The sequence below is a fragment of the Chrysochloris asiatica genome, unplaced genomic scaffold (assembly GCF_000296735.1).
Source record: "Chrysochloris asiatica unplaced genomic scaffold, ChrAsi1.0 scaffold00002, whole genome shotgun sequence".
NCBI classification, from domain to species: domain Eukaryota; kingdom Metazoa; phylum Chordata; class Mammalia; order Afrosoricida; family Chrysochloridae; genus Chrysochloris; species Chrysochloris asiatica.
The window spans coordinates 28,547,696-28,555,094 of NW_006408520.1; the positions used below are offsets into that span (position 1 = coordinate 28,547,696).

Here is a 7,399-nt window from a genome sequence, read left to right on the forward strand (position 1 = left end):
CAATAAAACCCCACAGTATAGATTGTGACTGGTTTTCCTTTTACCTCAAGTATTAGGAGCACCTCTTCTTAGTGGTGATTTGTACTTCCATGAACACTCATGACGAAAACAAGCATCTTAAAAGATGAAGACTTTATATTCTTAGAGTAAACATTGCAAAGTATCAGGTTCGTCTTACTGGAAAACACAAGTTTCTGTTGTTATATGATAGGTGCCTGGATTTCCTCAGACCTCATTGAACATGTACAGTTTTAAAGCAGATGCAGTAAGTAGGAAATGCTAGTATTTTATACTATCTATCTATACATACATACACCCAGGCTTACAGAACAGAATCAGATAAACTCCTTAAAGAATTAGAAAATTTGAGAGTCTAGATCTGCCCTGTCTAATATGGTAACACCAGTAGCTTTTTAAAATGTGACTTCTCTGAATTGAGATGTGCTGTAAGTATATATAAAGTACATGGTTTAACATGAAATTTCATAGACAGCCTGAAAAAAGAATATGAAATATATTGCTAATAAATATTATACATCAATTATATATTAAAATGGTGATATTTTGAAATATTGGATTAAATAAAATTAAAATTATTTTCTTTTTTTCCCCAATGATTTTAGAAATGACTACTAAAATATTACAATGACATATGTGGCTTGCATTTGTGGTATGTATTCAGTGTCAATGGCTTGTTGTTGTCGTTAAGGGCTGAGTATTCGTATCAGCAGGCTTTCATGTTTGAATATGGAAGTACATGAGAAGGAAACTTTTTTTTAATTAAAAAGAATTTTTTTATGTGAAATTCACAAAATAAAACAGAATTGCATTTCTGAATGTTAAAATAATTTAATTTCCACTGACATTTCTGTCCATAAGGACAACAGAAACCAAGAGTGCACAGTTTGATATTTACCTGTTTTGAGACATTCAAGTCAATTGAAATGGCAAGAGCAGAATTCAGTCAATCACTAGTGAAATATTTAAAAATATGTATATACTAAACAACATAAAAAGTTTTTACAAGATAAAAAATAATCTTCCACAATGCAACAAATGGCGCATCAATGAAATTTTAACTCTTTAGATGGTCCCAGTTCAGTTTTTGGTTTTGAAATGTAGAGACAGTCATAAAGACCACACGGTGAAATAATTTCTATCTGTTTCTACGCTTTTCTTTCTTGCTTCGACTATTCACTACGCTGTTTAAAAATGACGATGAGGAAAGTACCCTTGCATGACCTGTGGCCTTTAGGTGTTCAAAAGTTTATCCCAAGATGGAAATTCATCATGTCAGTTTGAACAGCTGATAAGAACATCACCCATTGTTTGTGGTTCAACAACTACTTTGACACTTTTTTTCTTTTCATTGGCTTTCTTTCCTTTGGCTTTGGAAATACTTTTTGTTTCATTTGTTAGATCTTCACACTGTTTTGTGGCCTCTGTGACACTGATATTTTCTTGGGGTCCGTCTCCCAATTCTTTGGCACTGTCTTGATTTAAGTTGGTATCTTCTGGATCAATTTTTTTCTGCCCCAGTTCCATTTTCATTGAAATTGTCATCATAACTCTTTACTGGTTTCTGTTTCTTTTTCTTCTGTTTTTTAGAAAGCTTTTGTTTGGGTGAATCTTCCACTTCCTCCTCAGAATTGGCATTCAATGAATTTTCATCTGTTGGAGGTTCTGAACATTTCTCTTCCTCCTCTTCCAACTGTTGTTTCAATAAGGCGACCATTTCACGATGCTTCTTTGATGTTTCATGATTCCTCATGGCCTTTTCTGTCTTGAAAGATTTGTTACATGCTGGACAGTAAAGATCATCATGAGTCTCCGCATCCTAAGCCACATCACTGTCCTTACCATCCTTTCCATCTGCGGGCTCCTGCTCCTCCATCTCATCTTCCTCCGACCCATCTCCAAACTCCTTCCCGAACCACTCCTCCATCTCCCTGAGCTCCTTCTCCAAGTTGGCCACCGTAATTCAGCTCTGTTCTTGGCACTGCTCGGCCAACTTGGCTTGCTTTAGCTTCTGTTGCCTCCTCATCACTTGGGCTTGCAATCTTTTATCTCTTCTATGAATGAAAGCTACTAGCTGTCGGACAAATTCATACTTCTCTTTCCTTGCCTTGTCCCGGATCTTCTTGTTTCCTTTTTCCATAGCTCGTTTTTCCCAGCGGTTTGAAGCTTATTGAATGTCATATTCTTCCTTCCAAGCACAGTTCTTCTGCGTGCAGAAACTCTCCCAATAATCGTAGAAAGGATGGACTACCGTATCGTAGTCACTCTGAGAGTCACCGAAAGTTGGGAAATCCTCAGCTTCATCCTCTAAGACAGATTCCAGTTCTTCCTTTGCAATAATTTCAAAAACATTACGACACACCACATAGAAACCCTTCGCATCATCTCCGTAGCCAAAGTAACAGGTAACAGTGAAATAGTGAAGCAAATCTAGGCTGCCGTCTTGATCCTCTCCATCAAGCCCACCTTTCAGCAGAGGCACTCTGTGATTGTCATACCAGGCTCTTTCCTGAGGGTCACTCAACACATCACATGCTGCTTGGATTCATTTAAATTGCTCAGTTGCCTCTGCAGCATTATCCAGATTTTTATCCAGGTGACATTTCAGGGCCAGCTTCCAGTAGGCCTTCTTGAGCTCCTCCTCGCTGGCGTGGCATCGCACCCCCAGCGTCTCCCTCATAGTGACACTCCATGGCCTGGTTTGGGGCCTGGGGTTGAGGCCCAGGCCGGCTCCAGAGCCCCAGCCTGAGGGGAAGCGGCAGCGCTGGCTGTCTGCCCCTCCAGCGGGAGCCGGGCCCCAACACCCGGCCAGCCCCAGAAGGATACTTTGTTAAGGATTTAGAAGTTCATGTTTCTAACAAACATTCTGTAGAACTTCGTATTATTATACAGGTCTGACTAGGCCACAGATCAAGTAGTATATCATCAACCTTAATAACACTATTTGGAAAAAAAAACCCATTTACAGTATTGACTAGGAATAGATACATCATCTACCTATAAATATGAAAGAAAAGAAGAAACGAATATAAAGGAACAATGTTAACATTGGCAACTAGAAACAATTTATTCAATAAGTAAAAGTACTTTTCTGAAACGCCTATAATTAGAGGAATTCTAGAAACAATTAAAGGATTTGGAAGTCTCCAGGGATTTATTATAAGAAAGCCTATTGTGTTAAAAGGATGCCCAAGAGAACCAAAAAATGTGCTGCTTTAAAGGGATTTTGCTATGTGAGGACTGTACTGTGTTCTAGGTAATTTTTACCAGGCTGATGAGCATTTTTCTCCCATTTTATACCACAGGGTTCTGTGTAAGTTGGAGCTTCAAAAGTGAAATTGTTTTTGTATCTATTGTTTCCCATATGAAACCATCTCAAAGATACTCCTACTATAACCCTCCATCAAATGAAGGACTCCTCATAAGACTGTCCCATCATTGAGTCCTCATTGCTCATACCTCCTGAGGTATTTTTCAATCCCAGTGTAATTAACTCCATGATGGAAGACACTGTAAATGCATTTATTTGCCCCTCCCTGTGACTAGAAAATGTATTCCATGTTCAGTTAAAGTCAGTAATTAAAATGGCCTAATCTGCATTAATTTTTAACCACAGGCTGAAACTCCCCCTGCCTTTGCCTCAGAGATTGAAAGGCTGTCTCTCTTAAAACCATGGCAAAGATCTTTGATTGGCTGGTGAATAGTTAGAACAGGTGAAATAATCTAATCTGGAATATTGCTTTCCTCACCTTTTTTAATAAACATTTTGCCTCACCACAGAGCTTAATATAACAGCAGTAAAGGCAGGAGAGGAAATTGGAAACATGGCCAGGAATGTGCTTTATGGTTCATAACAGCCCCAAATTGTGAACGCTTATTAAAACTAACACCCTTTTGTGAGGGTGTGGATCAAAATATCCAGTGATTTCTCTTCTTTGATATTCCTTTTTTTTTTTAAAATAACACTGAGTTTAAGTTTCAATTTTAGGTTTAGGTTTTAATTAAGTTTCTCACATTGTTTCTGACAAACACTGGCATTAAAAAAATGAAACCCAAAAAACAAAAAAAACAATTTACCTATAACTTGACGCCATCAAGTATTTTCATTATTTATTTCAATCAGTAGAAGTATATGGATGGGTTGCCTTTTAGACCCTTGGGACATGAAAGAGTTAAGGCAGGTGAAAGAAGGGAGGAGTGAGGTGGCCAGAGAATTTGCCTCACAAAATTCAATTAAGGGACTTTCCCAAGCCTGGGGTGCTCTGGTGCTACCAGGGGATAGGAGGATCCAGTACAATGTTCTCCTTGTCCATATACCTCCCTTTTGTTTCAGCAGCACTTTGGCTCCCACACATGCAGAAGTTTGAATTTCCTGTTGGCTCTGAGGTGAGATTTATAACATTTATTAAGATTGTTATTCATTGTGCGTTTACTGGGCAACAAGCCTGAGAGCTTTTAGGGGCTTAATTGCCTATGTTTAAGGAGCTCTGGTAGCGTAGTGGTTACAAATCGGGCTGCGAACCTTAAGGTCAGCGGTTCGAAACTACCAGCTGCTCCGCGGAAGAAATATCAGGCTTTCTACTCCCATAAAGATTTACACCCTCGGAAACCCTGTACAGGGTCTCTATGGGTTGAAACCGACTCGACGGCACTTAACAACAACATAGGCGATTGCAAAACTCCCTACAGTGTCACTTTCAGCAGGTTTGGCCAACACTGGACTTCTTGGAGTCTCCAGGAAAAGTGTCCTAGACCAAAGGGGAAAGTTAGAGAATGGCTGAAGGACTTAGAAGGAGGCTTTTTCCTGAGGATAATAAACTGATTTTGTGCTCTGGTTATTGATTCACCTTCCTCCAGCTCATTTACTTCATTTTGGCCATAATTTGAAGTCACATTTGAAATTTCCATTTCCCCAGAAGGGAAGAAGAAATCATCAGAAATAATTGGGGGTTTGGGGAGAGGGTGGTAGAATTGGAAATAAACACATGTTACATACATTGGTTTTATTAAGTATCATTTCATCGATTCCAACCCATAGTGACCTTATATAGGGTTTCTAAGAGAGTAAATATTTGAGGGAGCAACTGGTTGACTTGAACCGCTGACTTTGTGGTTCATAGTACAGTGCTTATCCTACAGAGCCACCGTACTCCCTTACATACATAGAAGATCTAGACCTTTCACATACATTGTCACATTTGATCTTCATTGTAGTCCTGCAAGGTAGATACAATGATTCCCATTTTACAAATGAGGATATTGAGTTTATAGAAATTAAATAACTTGCTGAAATTAAAACAGTAAATGGAAGATATGGGATTGCAACTTGGTGTTTGTGTAATTCCTCAGTCCCGGTTCATAGCTCCACACTAAATTGATTCCTGTTTAATAGCTGGCTGTTGCTCACACAGCCTAAGCAATTTGTTCAATTGTCAGGACATATGTTTTAGGTGGTGAGTTTTGATTTGTCATAAAAAAGTAACTCTTCTACAGCAATAAAGGACTGTAAAGGTGGTTTCAACCTCACACCAGCCTCTCCTGGGAAGTCCTATACAGGATCACTATGAGTCTGAACCCACTTGATGGCACTGAACAACAGCAACAACAAGGTCCTTTCACCTTAGCAAATGAAGGAAGAAAGATTCCTGATCGAATGGACAACAGTAGAACAAAGCCAATTGAGCACTGGACTGCTAACCACAAGGTTGGCTGTTCAAACCTACCAGCTGCTCCTTGGAAACCCTATACAGGGTTGCTATGAGTCATAACCAACTCAATGACACTTAACAAAAGATCCTTAGCTACTCTCAGAAATTGACTCATAACGACCTTATATAGGGTTTCTAAGGAACGACTGGCAAGTTTGAACACTGACCTTGTTGTTTAAACAGACCTATTGGTTAAACGCTTATCCTACAGTGCCACACCAATACTCCTAAATATACACATATATATATGAGGATGAGACAAATTTTATCTGCATTAAGGTTACATTAAAACCCCCATCGGCATCTATGGTGATGAAAACATTGATTAAATGATTCTGTAGAAAGACAAGTTACAGTGGATTATGTGGCAAATCATTTGTAAGTCTGCCATGTCTCTGCAGAGAAATGATCCACGATAAACGTGGTTTTCAAAAAGTTTGTGAAGTGCATACCAAAATAACTCACAAAAGAGCATAAACAGAAGCATGTGGACATCTGCAGGCAAAATTTGGACCTATACTTGTACTAAGGTAAAAGTTTCTTTAACAAAATTGTTACTGGTGATGGGACATGGATGCATCACTATGAGCCTGAGAGTAAATGGCAGAGTATAGAATGGAAACATCCTGAATCACGTACCAAGAAAAAGTTCAAAAATTGATGCTTATAATTTTCTGGGATTCTCAAGTCCAGTATTGGAACACTATTATGAAGAAGGTTCAACAATCAACAGTGCTCCTTAGAGTGAGATGCTCACTGAAGAACTGAAGCCGAAACTACAGATTAAATGCAGCGGACTGTTATCCAAGGGCTTTGTGATCTTCCATGACAATACATGTCAACATACCTCTGCCCACACTGTTGACACTGCAAAAACTTCGTTTTCAGGTGTTAAAACATCCTCTCTATAGTCCTGATTTTGATCCATCTGACTTTCACCTGTTTGGTACTCTGGAAGCAGACCTTTGAGGACGTAGATTTACCTCAGAAAAAAAAGTGAAGACAGCAGTATATTAGTGGTCCGTAGCTCAGCCTAAGCCATTTTTAAATAAGGGAATACGAAAGCTCGCTGACAGGTGGACAAAGTGTATAGAAAAGCAAGGATATTATGGGGGGAAAAAAAAAAAAAAGATGTATTTGTGTTTCCTAAAAGTGATTAAAATAAATTCTACAGTCAGAGTTCAGATAATTTTTTACTTACCCTCGTGTGTGTGTGTGTGTGTGTGTGTGTGTGTGTGGTGTTGTGTGTTGTGGATTCGGTTCCTATTCATAACTACTACCCTGTATAGAGTTTTAAAGGCTGTATGCCTTTATAGGATCTGAAAGATTTACCATTCTCCCATGGAATGGCTGGCTGGTAGATTTGAACTGCTGATCTTGTGGTTAGCTGGCCAATTTGTAACTCATGATGCTACCTGCGTTTGCTCTATCTCTGCCTCTACATATATAAATATATTTGTTGTTGTTAAGTGCCGTCAAATTGGTTTGAATTAATTCATAGCGACCCTGTATAGGGTTTCCAAGGAGTGGCTAGAGAACTTAAACCATCGACCTTGCAGCTCAAACCAACTTAGCAGTCCAGTGCATTTTTATATATAGTGCTGAGGATAAAGCGCTGGACAACAAGATTTGTTTGAAACACAAGTTCGGTGGTTCAAAATCACCAGCTGCTC

The 7,399-nt window shown here is 39.0% G+C and overlaps 1 pseudogene; it reads right to left on the bottom strand.

The window, feature by feature from the left end:
- Window positions 1–1,156: 1,156 nt before the first annotated feature.
- On the bottom strand, window positions 1,157–2,711 carry LOC102822739 (annotated as a pseudogene).
- Window positions 2,712–7,399: the final 4,688 nt, after the last annotated feature.